The sequence below is a fragment of the Schistocerca cancellata genome, chromosome 2 (assembly GCF_023864275.1).
Source record: "Schistocerca cancellata isolate TAMUIC-IGC-003103 chromosome 2, iqSchCanc2.1, whole genome shotgun sequence".
In the NCBI taxonomy this organism is placed as follows: domain Eukaryota; kingdom Metazoa; phylum Arthropoda; class Insecta; order Orthoptera; family Acrididae; genus Schistocerca; species Schistocerca cancellata.
Window position 1 is genome coordinate 1,132,568,782 of NC_064627.1, and position 17,266 is coordinate 1,132,586,047.

A 17,266-nucleotide genomic window follows, 5' to 3' on the forward strand; every position below is an offset into this window, starting at 1 on the left:
AAATTTAATCCGAGGCTCTGTAACTTGTTAATCGGAGTTGAAATTTTCTTGTGGGGAAGATTTGATACTTACTAGCTAATGTCGGTTGTTCTGTTTAATTTTACGTGTTTAATCTGTGTGATTTAATTGCGGCAACTTAGTTGCATGTACTGTGCCAAAATGAAAAAAAAAAAAAAATTCTTTGAACAGCCTGTTCCGGCCGGAGTGGCCGTGCGGTTCTAGGCGCTACAGTTTGGAGCCGCGTGACCGCTACGGTCACAGGTTCGAATCCTGCCTCGTGCATGGATGTGTGTGATGTCCTTAGGTTAGTTAGGTTTATTTAGTTCTAAGTTCTAGGCGACTGATGACCTCAGAAGTTAAGTCGCATACAGCCATTTGAACAATTTTTTGAATAGCCTGTAACCTCCCTCTTACTATCCTGCTTGCGATATAACGTATGACCTTGGATCGCGTGTATGTCTAATGGATTTTTTTTTTCTGATTGTTTAAGGCTATCTTTCCCGAAGAAGTGATACCGGTAAGTAGGAGGAAAGTGTACAACCGACCCTTCTGATGGAAATTCTACTAAAAACGAAAGTAATTAAACCGAACAGGGCTACAATTTGGAAAATGAAAGTCATTTTGTGCATTCACTCACGAACAACACTGGACAGAAAGAGGTACCAATGAACATGAATCCAAAAGTTACACTAATGAACGAAAAGAAAGTAATTAACGGTCGCCAGCCCACTACGGCAATTTACACCCAAAATCCTGTACAAGATGATGGGAAAGAAAAACATGTTTTTTTTTAAAGTGAGTATGTAATGATAAAGAAAACTGAGAAGTCACTCTTACTTTATGTTTGGCATTAAATTTTGAAAAAGGCAATCGAGTAATAATTTGAAAATATGCAATTAAACTGTATGTTAGTAGTGAACGTCTTTACGTGAACGCTGACTTTCAGTGACCTCAGCATAACGTCATCAAAGAAAATTTAAAAAATGCAAGCACTTTTTACTTTGCTGTTACGTATTTTGCAAACTGGATTTCATATTATTGTCTGAACAACTGAGCCTTTTTTACTAACTGTGTGACTTCGTAGCATTCTGTAAGCAGCACAATTGTCCGGTATTCACCGCTGGAAATAGCCGAGACAGTGTGTACGGCAAAGCACATGGAAGCGGTCAAGAGGCAGCGCGGCTATAGCAGAATGAGTACCCTCACAGACACCAAGCACATCACACAAAATTACAAGCTCTTCTTGAGCAGTTGGGCAACGGCCTTGCCGCAGTGGATACACCGGTTCCCGTGAGATCACCGAAGTTAAGCGCTGTCGGACGTGGCTGGCACTTGGATGGGTGACCATACGGGCCGCCATGCGCTGTTGCCATTTTTCGGGGTGCACTCAGTCTCGTGATGCCAACTGAGGAGCTACTTGACCGAATAGTAGCAGCTCTGGTCCAAGAAAACCATCACAAAGACCGGGAGAACGGTGTGCTGACCACACGCCCTTACTATCCGCATCCTCAACTGAGGACGACACGGCGGTCGGATGGTCCCGATGGGCCACTTGTGGCCTGAAGACGGAGTGCTTGGTTCAGCGGTCCTTTCAGACAGACGAAAGTGCAGGGAGGCGGCGGATTGTGAGCACAACCGATGTGGAGGACGGGTTTCTACAGGATAATGAAACCAACCCTAGAGCAAGCTCCAGGCAAGTGGCCCACCAACATGGTGTAAGGCAAAGTACGATTACGTGTATCCTGCATGAAACCCACTGCTATTCCTGTCACGTGCAAAGATAAGGATTATCAGCACCGGATTTCCCTTTATGGGAAGGATCTTGTTGACAGTTTTTGCAGCAGACCTTGGCAGTTATGGGATGTTTGACAACCAGACACAAGACCAACATTGTTTTGGCTACTGGCTTAGGGCCCAGGTTAGAAGATTCAGTACCGGTACTGCACAGCTCCCAAATTACCCCGATACTGGTGAGAGGCCCCTGACATCTGTATGCGAGCTCCAAACATGACTGAACCACTCCCTTGCTGAACCCATAGTTACGAGGCACTTTTTCCGGAAACAGTCTTGAAACATGCATAAATCAGTAATGAAATTCTCATTTGATCAGAATAATTTACTTTGAAAAAAAAAAAAAAATGATACACTACAGTACTAGTGATTGTCGGAAAACAAATTAGGCAGCCTTGCCGTCCTCCTACTTGTAATTCATATTTGCTTGAAATCCACCACTGTGAAAATGTTGGAGGCACCCAGAGTGTTCAGAAGGGACGAAGAGACGCTAAAAGCTATAAGAGAGAGCCACCCTCAGTGCCAGATTCTTGAAAGACTGCAGATGGAGAGCCGAGGGGCACTGGTCACCAGCCACCAGCTTTCGCTGTGTGGAACCACAGCAGGACATCAGAAACTTGTACGAACACACAGACGGTATCTCCTGTTAGGAAAACGCCTAGTGAAACCATTTTATCACCAGGAAATGAGCGAGGAGGCTTGCCTTTCTAGCAGGCAGGCACCTTCACACCCGAGATATGAAAACCTGGCCGTTTCCCCAGAAAAGCACTGAAAACTACAGATACACATCTAAATAAGAGGTAGGGAATGCTGAGTCCTCATCCCTTGAAAATGAGAGACAGCTGAATGCTTTTACTTCACAGAAAACAATGTTTCCTCGACATAAAACCTCCAGTATTGTCTAACTTAATAAATTCTAAGTTACAAGGAGACAACGAACGGTGATGAGGCAGAGCACCTCATGGGCCAGAGAAGGAGACAGAGAGAGACAGAGGGAGTGGAGGATGGTACCAGGCAAGTCATTGGATAATCACTCATATGAAGCAAACAAGTGTATTCCAAGGAGCAGTTTCATCGGACGCCACTCGGAAACTGCGGAGCCGAGTCAATCTAAAGTGAGTGAGAGACGAAAAATGGGGCAGTGTGTACTTCGATTTGAAGTCACATCTACACTCCTGGAAATGGAAAAAAGAACACATTGACACCGGTGTGTCAGACCCACCATACTTGCTCCGGACACTGCGAGAGGGCTGTACAAGCAATGATCACACGCACGGCACAGCGGACACACCAGGAACCGCGGTGTTGGCCGTCGAATGGCGCTAGCTGCGCAGCATTTGTGCACCGCCGCCGTCAGTGTCAGCCAGTTTGTCGTGGAATACGGAGCTCCATCGCAGTCTTTAACACTGGTAGCATGCCGCGACAGCGTGGACGTGAACCGTATGTGCAGTTGACGGACTTTGAGCGAGGGCGTATAGTGGGCATGCGGGAGGCCGGGTGGACGTACCGCCGAATTGCTCAACACGTGGGGCGTGAGGTCTCCACAGTACATCGATGTTGTCGCCAGTCGTCGGCGGAAGGTGCACGTGCCCGTCTACCTGGGACCGGACCGCAGCGACGCACGGATGCACGCCATGATCGTAGGATCCTACGCAGTGCCGTAGGGGACCGCACCGCCACTTCCCAGCAAATTAGGGACACTGTTGCTCCTGGGGTATCGGCGAGGACCATTCGCAACCGTCTCCATGAAGCTGGGCTACGGTCCCGCACACCGTTAGGCCGTCTTCCGCTCACGCCCCAACATCGTGCAGCCCGCCTCCAGTGGTGTCGCGACAGGCGTGAATGGAGGGACGAATGGAGACGTGTCGTCTTCAGCGATGAGAGTCGCTTCTGCCTTGGTGCCAATGATGGTCGTATGCGTGTTTGGCGCCGTGCAGGTGAGCGCCACAATCAGGACTGCATACGACCGAGGCACACAGGGCCAACACCCGGCATCATGGTGTGGGGAGCGATCTCCTACACTGGCCGTACACCACTGGTGATCGTCGAGGGGACACTGAATAGTGCACGGTACATCCAAACCGTCATCGAACCCATCGTTCTACCATTCCTAGACCGGCAAGGGAACTTGCTGTTCTAACAGGACAATGCACGTCCGCATGTATCCCGTGCCACCCAACGTGCTCTAGAAGGTGTAAGTCAACTACCCTGGCCAGCAAGATCTCCGGATCTGTCCCCCATTGAGCATGTTTGGGACTGGATGAAGCCGTGTCTCACGCGGTCTGCACGTCCAGCACGAACGCTGGTCCAACTGAGGCGCCAGGTGGAAATGGCATGGCAAGCCGTTCCACAGGACTACATCCAGCATCTCTACGATCGTCTCCATGGGAGAATAGCAGCCTGCATTGCTGCGAAAGGTGGATATACACTCTACTAGTGCCGACATTGTGCATGCTCTGTTGCCTGTGTCTATGTGCCTGTGGTTCTGTCAGTGTGATCATGTGATGTATCTGACCCCAGGAATGTGTCAATAAAGTTTCCCCTTCCTGGGACAATGAATTCACGGTGTTCTTATTCAATTTCCAGGAGTGTAGTTCAAGATCCCAAGCTCAACCGCCAGACCTCAATGCTGGGAGCCACCTCACACTCACCTGAGTTGATGCACTGGGAACTTATGAACAGTTCAAGGTAACTGGGACTTAGCCATTGGTAATGGTCTGTGGTTCCCTAGTGATCGATTCGGCAGCCACTTTAGCCACCACCAGCAATGTTGTGGTGAGATGATACTGCAACCACTAGGCGAAGTATACGGAAATTGAAGTCACTTTTTGTGGTCAGATTTCTTCAAGCTTATATTTTAGCAGTAATGAACAGGTTGAATTCAACTTAGCTCACAAGTGTGACATATTCCCTTCTGTAGCATATCTACTCATATCTCTGTTAACCTTACAAGAATCAGTAGACGTTCGCCAATTGCAACTAACTTTCTTGCCACACTCTCCCCCCCTCCCCGCCCCCCCCCCCCCGACTTCTTAAGTTAGATATGGCAATGCTTTAATGTTGCCAAAGATTGCCATTTATGTAGCTATGATATTGCCAATGGTTGACAACTATTGTTTTATTCCAAATGGTAGCATCAGACATCAGTTATTTCTACATTTTAAGGCCAAATACAGCATCTTGCTTAACTTCATTGTCAAAAGGAATCCTATCGCCACATAAGGAAAGATTTTCTTTATTCGTCCCATTACCAACGTTTGGGCAAGCTTAGTTTTAAAAAACCTCTCTGTATTATTTTGCGCAGAATGTTCCTGTCTGTGTACGAGTTCGCCAAATGTATCGGCAGTGGAAGGTGAAGTGACTCCACAGATGAGGATTATAGCAAGGCAGCCAGGGTTGCACAACGGGCCGAGTGAAATAAGCGGGGAAACCCGATTCCTGCGCCGAGGTGACCGGTTCCTATGTTGTCGACATTGTTGTGGTGAGACTTCAGACTGTTCCCACAGAGAAAAAAAATCATTGTCTTGGATTGATGGCCAGGACTCACCATGTGGGGAAATTCAGCCGCCGTGTTCGCAAGTCTTTTCAGTTGACACAGCACTGGGCGAAGATGGTGAAATGATTATTAGGACAACACAATAACCAATTCTGGAGCAGGCGAAAACTCCGACCTGGCTGGAAATCGAACCTTGGCCATTGGGACGGCATTAATATGCACTGATCACTCAGCAAAGCTGCAAACTGCCATAAATAGACCACCGCTAGGTGCCGTGCACACAGCTGCCAAGTTGTCAGGTAGCGAACTGTCAACAGTTGGCCCTTCTGTAGCATATCTGCTCCACGCCACCTGCTGGCAGCTTCTAGACGCAGCGCACACTATGATGAAAGAGTGAAAGGGCCAGCAGTAACGCTTATCACTTGGCACATCCTGGCGTGCACCTAATCTAGCCTAATGGCAGTCCCATGTTACAAGAAGGCTGAGTATGGATAGTGCGTTTCTAACTCTGAAACACAACCACATCGAAATTTTTGGAAAATGTATCTGAGGGCACCATGGCTTCCACAGGGATGATAAGTGAGGGTTAGTGGTTTATTATGGTCTGTGGTCGATGATCATCTGACCTGAACATATACAGCCTGACTATCAAAACAACCTCGAGAACGCCCATCTGGTTTATGTCCGACCAGTGTGGCAGCTCCTTGTAGATGCTAGTGTCGAGCAGTATCCAGCACATGGATTGTCACCTGAGATCCGAGCTCAGAGGCAGACATCTCTGAAGCTGTCCTGAGAGAAAATGGAAAGCCCTCAACTCGGCTCTCCCATCTTTAGTGTAAACTGACCAATGTGTGTGCGTACCCCTGTTGTTTTGAATAATACTAAAAAAATGGCTCTGAGCACTATGGGACTTAACAGCTGAGGTCATCAGTCCCCTATTACATAGAACTACTTAACCTAACTAACCTAAGGACATCACACACATCCATGCCCGAGGCGGGATCCGAACCTGCGACCGTAGCGGTCGCGCGGTTCCAGACTGTAGCACCTAGAACCGCTCGGCCACTCCGGCCGGCTGAATAATACTCATTGCTTATGAGAAACAGTGTGACACGTTCTGTGCAGAAAGTGTGTAAGGTCTCGTATTGAATAATTAACTAGTGAACAATATTCTAAAGTGGCCACATGATCGCACCATGTGGTAACCACTTCATAAGTCGATGTTGGAGCTTGAGTGGACAGCTGCTGATATTTTGCTTCAACTGTACACCAGTGGTTGACCTTTTTGTGTTTGAACCACTTTATCTATATTTTACTTTTTATGCCTGATATTAAGTTTGCAGATGCATGATTGACCACAATCAATTTCAAATCGCGCCATCAGCTTTTGTGTCCCAGTTTCTGGTGCATTGTAAAACGTAGTAATTTAGTGGGAATCTACTGCTGGATATTTGAGAAAATGAATGGCTCGTTTTTTCTGAACCGATGCATAATTCCCCTTACCCCGCACTCGTCCCTTTCTCGTCCCCCCCACCCTCTGCAAAAAGTACACGTTTTTCTGTCCTACTATCCCCAGTTCAGTTCTGAGCCAGTTTTCCCTCATGGAGAATCCGTCAACCCTACCCTCCCCTCCCCGTCCCATTCTCCACTTCCCCTCCCTTCCTCAAATTGTGAATTGGCGTGAAAAAATCAGTGCCGCGACGTGTAGCCGAGCGGTTTGAGGCACCATGTCACGGATTGCGCGGCCCCTCCCACCGGAGGTTCGAGTCCTCCCTAGGGCATGGGTGTGTGTGTTGTTCTTAGCATAAGTTAGTTTAAGCAGTGTGTAAGTCTAGGGACCGATGACCTCAGTAGTTTGGTTATTTAGGAATTCACACACAGTTGAACAGTTGAAAAAATCAGCCTCTGCCTCTCAGTTAAAGAGGAAGGATCTCACGACGTAAAGTTCAGATCAATGTCAATTACATCGTAGAGGACATAATAATACACCGTTCATTTACAAAATTCAGCTTGCATATTCTTTATTCAGTCAGTTTGCCGGAGATAAGACTCTTCCTCTCCATTTACTCACTTGTGAATACGTTGGAGAAAGGTGGAAGACGAAGGTGTTGCCTTCTTTTTTTTTTGTGGGAAATGTGTTCAATGACAAGACATTTGTGTTGGACAGAGAGGGGTTTAATATGTGTGTTACCAGTAAGCATACAGCTGCGGACTGCATCCATTGTTTCCTACACTACGTATGTAACGAAGTGATAATGGATGAGCGCGCGGAGAATACTTTTCAGCAAATAATGGTGATACAGTGAGATATGTCGAGGATGCACTCCACAACTCATAGACAGCTGATCGTGTTTCTTTGAATGGATCGTCAATCCACAACTCAGGGGACAATTCCATCGCATTCCACTACTACAGGCTGCCTTGGTGTGCGAGTCACTACCACCACCACCGGCCAGGAGAGGTTCGAAACTGACAGAGACGCAGCATTTCTCCCTCATCCACTTTGTAGGGAAAGCTCGCATATCGTCAATTAAAAAAATCACGTACGAGGTGCATTCAAGTTCTAAGGCCTCCGATTTTTTTTCTAATTAACTACTCGCTCGAAATCGATGAAACTGGCGTTACTTCTCGACGTAATCGCCCTGCAGACGTACACATTTTTCACAACGCTGACGCCATGATTCCATGGCAGCGGCGAAGGCTTCTTTAGGAGTCTGTTTTGACCACTGGAAAGTCGCTGAGGCAACAGCAGCACGGCTGGTGAATGTGTGGCCACGGAGAGTGTCTTTCATTGTTGGAAAAAGCCAAAAGTCACTAGGAGCCAGGTCAGGTGAGTAGGGACCATGAGGAATCACTTCAAAGTTATCACGAAGAAACTGTTGCGTAACGTTAGCTCGATGTGCGGGTGCATTGTCTTGGTCAAACAGCACACGCGCAGCCCTTCCCGGACGTTTTTGTTGCAGTGCAAGAAGGAATTTGTTCTTCAAAACATTTTTATAGGATGCACCTGTTACCGTAGTGCCCTTTGGGACGCAATGGGTAAGGATTACGCCCTCGCTGTCCCAGAACATGGACACCATCAGTTTTTCAGCACTGGCGGTTACCAGAAATTTTTTTGGTGGCGGTGAATCTGTGTTCTTCCATTGAGCTGATTGGCGCTTTGTTTCTGGATTGAAAAATGGCATCCACGTCTCATCCATTGTCACAACCGACGAAAAGAAAGTCCCACTCATGCTGTCGTTGCGCGTCAACATTGCTTGGCAACATGCCACACGGGCAGCCATGTGGTCGTCCGTCAGCATTCGTGGCACCCACCTGGATGACACTTTTCGCATTTTCAGGTCGTCACGCAGGATTGTGTGCACAGAAGCCACAGAAATGCCAACTCTGGAGGCGATCTGTTCAACAGTCATTCGGCGATCCCCCAAAACAATTCTCTCCACTTTCTCGACACATGTCGTCAGACCGGCTTGTGCGAGCCCGAGGTTGTTTCGGTTTGTTGTCACACGATGTTCTGCCTTCATTAAACTGTCGCACCCACGAACGCACTTTAGACACATCCATAACTCCATCACATGTCTCCTTGAACTGTCGACGAATTTCAATTGGTTTCACACCACGCAAATTCAGAAAACGAATGATTGCACGCTGTTCAAGTAAGGAAAACGTATTTAAAAGAGTTCTCATTCTCGCCGCTGGCGGTAAAATTCGATCTGCCGTACGGTGCTGCCATCTCTGGGACGCATTGACAATGAACGCGGCCTCATTTTAAAACAATGCGCATGTTTCTATCTCTTTCCAGTCCGGAGAAAAAAAATCGGAGGCCTTAGAACTTGAATGCACATCGTATGACGAAATAAGCAAATGCATAGCAGCAGTGTTTGAAATGCGAAATTACACACCATGCTGCATTAAATCCATTAACTGAACACAATCTCTTTCATACACATCTTGGTTAGACACTGGACTCGCATTCGGGAGGACGACGGTTCAATCCCGCGTCCGGCCATCCTGATTTAGGTTTTCCGTGATTTCCCTAAATCACACCAGGCAAATGCCGGGATGGTTCCTCTGAAAGGGCACGGCCGACTTCCTTCCCATTCCCTCCCTAATCCGATGAGACCGATGACCACGCTGTCTGGTCTCTTTCCCCAAACCAACCAATCATACACAACTGTCAAGCAAATGTGCACAGTTGGTCTGCAGTACCTCACAGACCTCTGTCAGTGACTTACAATCACTGCAGTATGAAACTGAAGACTCGATTTTAGGACTGCGCATTTTGCAAATCGATTCATTCTGTAGTTTCGCGGTTGGGTGTCGGAGACCACAGAAATCATGGATCATCAACAGGATCCTCGCACTCCGCCTGATCAGTTTGGTGGCGTTCAGCAGTGGCCCATACTTTAATCTGGAAATGACCATTCGTTCCACAGATGCGCAACACCACCAGCTGCCGATTGCAACACGCAACGCCACGCTACAAGTCGTGACCGACTCGCCAGTCAGTTTACCTCGCTGTATCTATCTTTCTCTCTGCCATCATATTTAATGCAGGTGTTGATGACCATTATCCCACATTATCCACCCATCGTTTTGCACTGACCGTCATTGAGTGGGCTCCCTGCCGCCGTTGGATAAGCAGCAGCCAGCAGCAACTCGCACTCTTGGCTCACTTATTTGTTTTGTAGTTTACTTCTTAATTTCTTTGCCTGTTTTTGGATACTTGCCCAGTTTAATTCACAAATTTCGGGCGTATTAAAGTATTTGAGAGTTGTAACATCGCGTTTTAGTACCTGAATAGTGTCAATTCGCGTAGTCGTCAGTCATCTGTTTGTTTTGAAAGGTTTTCGAGATAAAAGAGAGGAAAAAATGTTAGGGATGCATAGGGATTGCGCGTGTTGTGTACGGATCCAGAGGGAATTGGCCACCGTCCGTAAACAGCTGGAAGCTGTGTTGGTCGCGGTCGACGGGCTCCAGGCTGTTGCCCTGGGCCGCGGTGACATTGGGACATCCGAGGCGAGCGCTTTCGCGTCTCTGGAACCTGGGATCTTTGGTGCCACTGCGCTCTCGGATTCGGACGTCCCTGCCGGTCGACACTTGCCTGGCGGTGATTGACGAACCGTGGCGGGGTCGCGAATCCCTGGGCGGAAGGCGAAAGTTGGTGCTCGCCGCAAGGCTGTAACCTTACGCCCCCCTAACAGGTTTGAGGTACTGTCCACTGCTGAAAGTACTTCTGAGCCGGGAAGGGCGGCCTCGCCTGTTGCGGCAGTGGCCGGCCTTCCCGAGAGGTCCGGACAAGCTCAGAGGGTGGGACTGCTCCAATGGTACACGGGTGACGGAGCCCCTTAGGGATGTGGCAGCTAAGGACGGGAAAAAAGCCAGTGTGCACTCCGTGTGCATACACACCCAAGATGTGGAAAGGGTCCTTCCGGATGCCATGAAGGCTACAGGGTGCAGCCAACTGCAGGTGGAGGCTCATGTCGGCACTAATGATGAGTGTCGCTATGGATCGGAAGAGATTCTCTCTGGTTTCCGGCGGGTATATGTGTTGGTGAAGACTGCCAGTCTTGCTAGCAAGATGAAGGCAGAGCTCATCATCTGCAGAATCGTCGACGGGACCGATTGCTGACCTTTGTAGCCGAGTGGAGGGTCAGAATAAGAGGCTCAGTCGGTTCTGCGACCGTGTAGGCTGCAGATTCCACCACTTGCGCCAAAGGGTGGTGGGGTTTCGGGCTCCGCTAAGTAGGTCAGGTTGGGTTGGTTGGTTGGGTTGTTTGGTGGAGGAGAGCAAACAGCGAGGTCATCGGTCTCATCGGATTCAACACAGAGTACGCGAAAGAACTTGCCCCCCTTCTAACAGCCGTGTACCGCAAGTCTCTAGAGGAACGGAAGGTTCCAAATGATTGGAAAAGAGCACAGGTAGTCCCAGTCTTCAAGAAGGGTCGTCGAGCAGATGCGCAAAACTATAGACCCATATCTCTGACGTCGATCTGTTGTAAAATTTTAGAACATGTTTTTTGCTCGAGTATCATGTCGTTTTTGGAAACCCAGAATCTACTATGTAGGAATCAACATGGATTCCGGAAACAGAGATCGTGTGAGACCCAACTCGCTTTATTTGTTCATGAGACCCAGAAAATATTAGATACAGGCTCCCAGATAGATGCTATTTTCCTTGACTTCCGGAAGGCGTTCGATATAGTTCCGCACTGTCGCCTGATAAAGTAAGAGCCTGCGGAATATCAGACCAGCTGTGTGGCTGGATTGAAGAATTTTTAGCAAACAGAACACAGCATGTTGTTATCAATGGAGAGACGTCTACAGACGTTAAAGTAACCTCTGGCGTGCCACAGGGGAGTGTTATGGGACCATTGCTTTTCACAATATATATAAATGACCTAGTAGATGGTGTGGCAAGTTCCACGCGGCTTTTCGCGGATGATGCTGTAATATACACACAAGTTGCAGCATTAGAAAATTGTAGCGAAATGCGGGAAGATCTGCAGCGGATAGGCACTTGGTGCAGGGAGTGGTAACTGACCCTTAACATAGACAAATGTAATGTATTGCGAATACATAGAAAGAAGGATCCTTTATTGTATGATTATATGATAGCAGAACAAACACTAGTAGCAGTTACTTCTGTAAATTATCTGGGAGTATGCGTGCGGAACGATTTGAAGTGGAATGATCATATAAAATTAATTGTTGGTAAGGCGGGTACCAGGTTGAGATTCATTGGGAGAGTCCTTAGAAAATGTAGTCCATCAACAAAAGAGGTGGCTTACAAAACACTCGTTCGACCTATACTTGAGTATTGCGCATCAGTGTGGGATCCGTACCAGGTCGGGTTGACGGAGGAGATAGAGAAGATCCAAAGAAGAGCGGCGCGTTTCGTCACAGGGTTATTTGGTAACCGTGATAGCGTTACGGAGATGTTTAACAAACTCAAGTGGCAGACTGTGCAAGAGAGGCGCTCTGCATCGCGGTGTAGCTTGCTCGCCAGGTTTCGAGAGGGTGCGTTTCTGGATGAGGTATCGAACATATTGCTTCCCCCTACTTATACCTCCCGAGGAGATCACGAATGTAAAATTAGAGAGATTAGAGCGCGCACGGAGGCTTTCGGACAGTCGTTCTTCCCGCGAACCATACGTGACTGGAACAGGAAAGGGAGGTAATGACAATGGCACGTAAAGTGCCCTCCGCCACACACCGTTGGGTGGCTTGCGGGGTATAAATGTAGATGTAGATGGGGAAGGAAATCGGCCGTGCCCTTTCAAAGGAACCATCCCGGCATTTGCCTGGAGCGATTTAGGAAAATCACGAAAAACCTAAATCAGGATGGCCGGACGCGGGATTGAACCGTCGTCCTCCCGAATGCGAGCCGGTGTGCTAACCACTGCGCCACCTCGCTCGCTTAGGTCAGGTGTCCACTGTGCGGGTCGTGATGGCGAAACTCGCGTCTGCCCCCAAACTAATACGTTTGTTCCAGCAGATTTTTTTCACCTTTTACTCAATGACATGCAGCATTTGGGGTCAGCGCGTTAATACCATCGAATCGGGTGTTATCCTTTTACATTACATGCTGTACATTTTGATAGGCAAATCTGCTCACTATCACTGAAGTATGTCAGGTGGCACATTCATCTACTTGTTACGACGTGTAAAATCTCATGTAAGGTGCGAAATTAACATTCATTCGAGCTGCCACCTTACATGATTCCTACTCGACTACATGTCACACCTCAAGATCCTGGCCTCGGTTGACCCTGTTCCACCACACATGATCAAAACCAGTCATCTCTAGCATGTACAACACTCGTAAGTAACGAAATAGTGCGACGAGAACTGGAAACTGGAGAATATTGTACAGTACTGTACAGTGGTCAAGTACCATAATACAGCGACGGTAAAAACTGCAACACCAAAAACAATTAATATACAGTAATGAAATTTCGATAATTCATTTGTTTAGGGAACATATTCAAGGGATTAATATTGCAAGATCTAAGGCTAATATAAGAGCGAGATAGGCCATAGGTAAAGTGAAATTCTGGTATATTAATAACCGGTGTGTCCATCAGAATGTTGAACCCAAGCACGCAAATATGTGTGCTTTGTGTTGTACAGGTGCTAGGTGCCAGTTAGTGTGTTCGAGTTCCATGTCTCTTGCACTTGGTCGGGCAATGCTGATTGTAGATTGTAACGCCGGAAATGCATATCCTCCTATTTCCATCTATTGTACTATAGATTTTTCCTTATTTTGTTACCTGAAGATATAACATTTCTGTGTCTTTGTATATTGTAAATGTTTTACTATTTGTATATATATGCATTTATGTCGATGTATAATTGGTTTGTTTTGTGAATATTATTTGCATTTCAAATGGTTCAAATGGCTCTGAGCACTATGGGACTCAACAGCTATGGTCATCAGTCCCCTAGAACTTAGAACTACTTAAACCTAACTAACCTAAGGACATCACACAACACCCAGTCATCACGAGGCAGAGAAAACCCCTGACCCCGCCGGGAATCGAACCCGGGAACCCGGGCGCGGGAAGCGAGAACGCTACCGCACGACCACGAGCTGCGGACTATTTGTATTTGTACGCTGGGTCTGGCCTAGGGAAAACTATGCTATCGAACGAATACATCGATAGGTCGTGTGGATAACCAAAGTGTTTAGGATCTTTGGTAGTGTTAACTCTGCCGCATGGAGCGCGGGCAGAGGGGAGTCGGGCTGGGGTGGTGCAGTGGAGCAGGTGTGTTGTGTGAAGCTCCCGCGAGTTGCCGCGCTTTCGGGGTTTGGCAGCATGTAATTGTGCTCGACTTGCGATGATAGTTTCTGACACGGTGTCGCGGACGGGAAGCATTAGCTGGCGCACATCAAGAACCCGTTTCGCCTGGTGACCGTGTCGAGAAGCAGGCGCGCCAACATCCAGCTTCTGAAACAGCGACGGCCGACAATGAGTGACTGTCGCCACCTCCTCGATCGACGGCTTCAAACCTTCAATCAACCAACAAGGAAGACTGGAAGCACGTAAAGTTTTAGAACCGTATGGCACACCTCAGCTTTTCAAACTGTTCCATTTTCATAACTAAATTACAGCAACGTAGCATGAACCTTTGTTGCTCATTGTCCCAATTGCATTACCAAGCAGGGCCCTTCCTTTTCCGGAATGAACCCGAGTGTCGTTGAAATTCGAACGCCAGCATCATTGATTTCACTGCTTTAATTTCAAAGTTCAGTTAAGGTATTCATAGCTGGCTACAATATTTAGATTACACAAGCACGAATTAAGAGTGCGAGTTTTGTTACCGTATTTTAGCTTACCTGTGACTGCAGCTCATCTTGGTGCGTACTAAATTTTACTATTGTTAATTGTTCAGAATCATTTAATTCAAGTTCAAAGTTACATCTCTTATTTCTAAATTGCTTAGATTCAAGTAGCTTTTGAATTGATTGTTGAGGTAGCTCAAGAATATCCGTATTTTACTGAATTTCGATGTGCTTGAGAAACAAAGCTCACTATTAATTTCAGTCACTAAATTAACTTTCAATTTTCTGGTCTTATTAATTCTTTTGCTAAATTAAGTCAGAGTGTAGCGAAATTTATTACTTCTGACAAACTTTCAGTTTTCACACTGCACGTGTCAACCTTCAGTTGCCACGCTTCTAGTGCTAAATATATGTGTAATAACCTTTCTTTTTCAGTTACTATAGTAATTGTCCATAGGACTGGCGACCGTAATTTCCCCCAAATCTCAAATATCTAGTTACCGCTAGCTAATTGTTAACATAACGGCCGCACATTTACTTTCTTTATTAACTTTACCCCTTTTCAAAATTAATTTCCACCAGTTTCATTAGCATTTTTCCTTTCATATAGATGTAACCCTTTTCTCCCTCATTACCGACAGATTAACTTCGGTGACGATTGCTTTTCCCAGATTTCCATTAGGTACACGCGGTTTAATTTTTCACTGTCATTAACGTCGATAAGTGAGGGGGAGGTTACAAGATGACAAAGAAATTGCCATCCGAAGATGTCCCCTATATGCTTGACTGGGGACAGATCTGGTGAGTGAGCAGGCCAGTGCAATATGTCGACATTCTGCAGAGCACTTTGGGCGGTATGTGGGCGAGCGTGCTTTCCAGTACTTCATGGAATGCTGTTAATGAATGGCAGTGCAACATGTCGAATCAGCAGACTGTATAAATTTGCAGTGAGAGTGCATGAAATAACACCACGAGTGCACCTACTGTCATACAAAATCGAATGCGACACCATAACTCTAAGTGCAGGTCCAGAGTGTCTAGCACCCAAACTGGTTGGTTGCAGACTCTCAAGCGGCCTCCTGCCAACCAGCACAGGGCCATCACTGACCACTGACACCGAGGCAGGACCAGCTTTCATCAGAAGTGCGCGCTTACGGTCTATCCGATGACATATGCGATTGGATAGAAAGTTTTCTAACGGACAGGAAGCAGTATGTCGTCCTGAACGGGATGACTTCAACAGAAACAAGCTGTGATCCAGGGCAGTGGAATAGGACCGCAGATTTTTACGATTTACATAAACGATCTGGTTGATGGTATTGACAGCGGCATTAAACAGGAAAGTAGTACCACACGGAAGTTGTGAACAAATCAACGAGGATTTGCAGAAAATAAATGTGTGGTCTAATGACTGGCAGCTATCTCTCAATATTAGTAAGTGTAACCTACTGCGTATAACAAGGCGAAAATCCCCATTAATGTACGAGTACAAAATAAATGCCCAGTCTTTGGAAGCGGTAACGTCCGTGAAGTGACGGGAGGGACGGGACGGGACGGGACGGGAAAAACCCACCGTGGTACAACAACAAAGTTAGGAAACTACTGCGAAAGCAAAGAGATCTTCACTCCAAGTTTAAACGCAGCCAAAACCTCTCAGACAAACAGAAGCTAAACGATGTCAAAGTTAGCGTAAGGAGGGCTATGCGTGAAGCGTTCAGTGAATTCGAAAGTAAAATACTAGGTACCGACTTGACAGAAAATCCTAGGAAGTTCTGGTCTTACGTTAAATCAGTAAGTGGCTCGAAACATCATGTCCAGACACTCCGGGATGATGATGGCATTGAAACAGAGGATGACAAGCGTAAAACTGAAATACTAAACACCTTTTTCCAAAGCTGTTTCACAGAGGAAGACCGCACTGCAGTTCCTTCTCTAAATCCTCGCACCAACGAAAAAATGGCTGACATTGAAATGAGTGTCCAAGGAATAGAAAAGCAACTGGAATCACTCAACAGAGGAAAGTCCACTGGACCTGACGGGATACCAATTCGATTCTCCACAGAGTACGCGAAAGAACTTGCCCCCCTTCTAACAGCCGTGTACCGCAAGTCTCTAGAGGAACAGAAGGTTCCAAATGATTGGAAAAGAGCACAGGTAGTCCCAGTCTTCAAGAAGGGTCGTCGAGCAGATGCGCAAAACTATAGACCTATCTCTCTGACGTCGATCTGTTGTAGAATTTTAGAACATGTCTTTTGCTCGAGTATCATGTCGTTTTTGGAAACTCAGAATCTACTATGTAGGAATCAACATGGATTCCGGAAACAGCGATCGTGTGAAACCCAACTCGCTTTATTTGTTCATGAGACCCAGGTAGATGCCATTTTCCTTGACTTCCGGAAGGCGTTCGATACAGTTCCGCACTGTCGCCTGATAAACAAAGTAAGAGCCTACGGAATATCAGACCAGCTGTGTGGCTGGATTGAAGAGTTTTTAGCAAACAGAACACAGCATGTTGTTCTCAATGCAGAGACATCTACAGACGTTAAAGTAACCTCTGGCGTGCCACAGGGGAGTGTTATGGGACCATTGCTTTTCACAATATATATAAATGACCTAGTAGATAGTGTCGGAAGTTCCATGCGGCTTTTCGCGGATGATGCTGTAGTATACAGAGAAGTTGCAGCATTAGAAAA

The 17,266-nt window shown here is 46.9% G+C and overlaps 1 pseudogene; it reads left to right on the top strand.

Annotated features, from left to right (window-relative positions):
- The first annotated feature begins 1,254 nt into the window (after positions 1–1,254).
- LOC126164137 (5S ribosomal RNA) lies at positions 1,255–1,372 on the top strand (annotated as a pseudogene).
- The last annotated feature ends 15,894 nt before the right edge of the window (positions 1,373–17,266 follow it).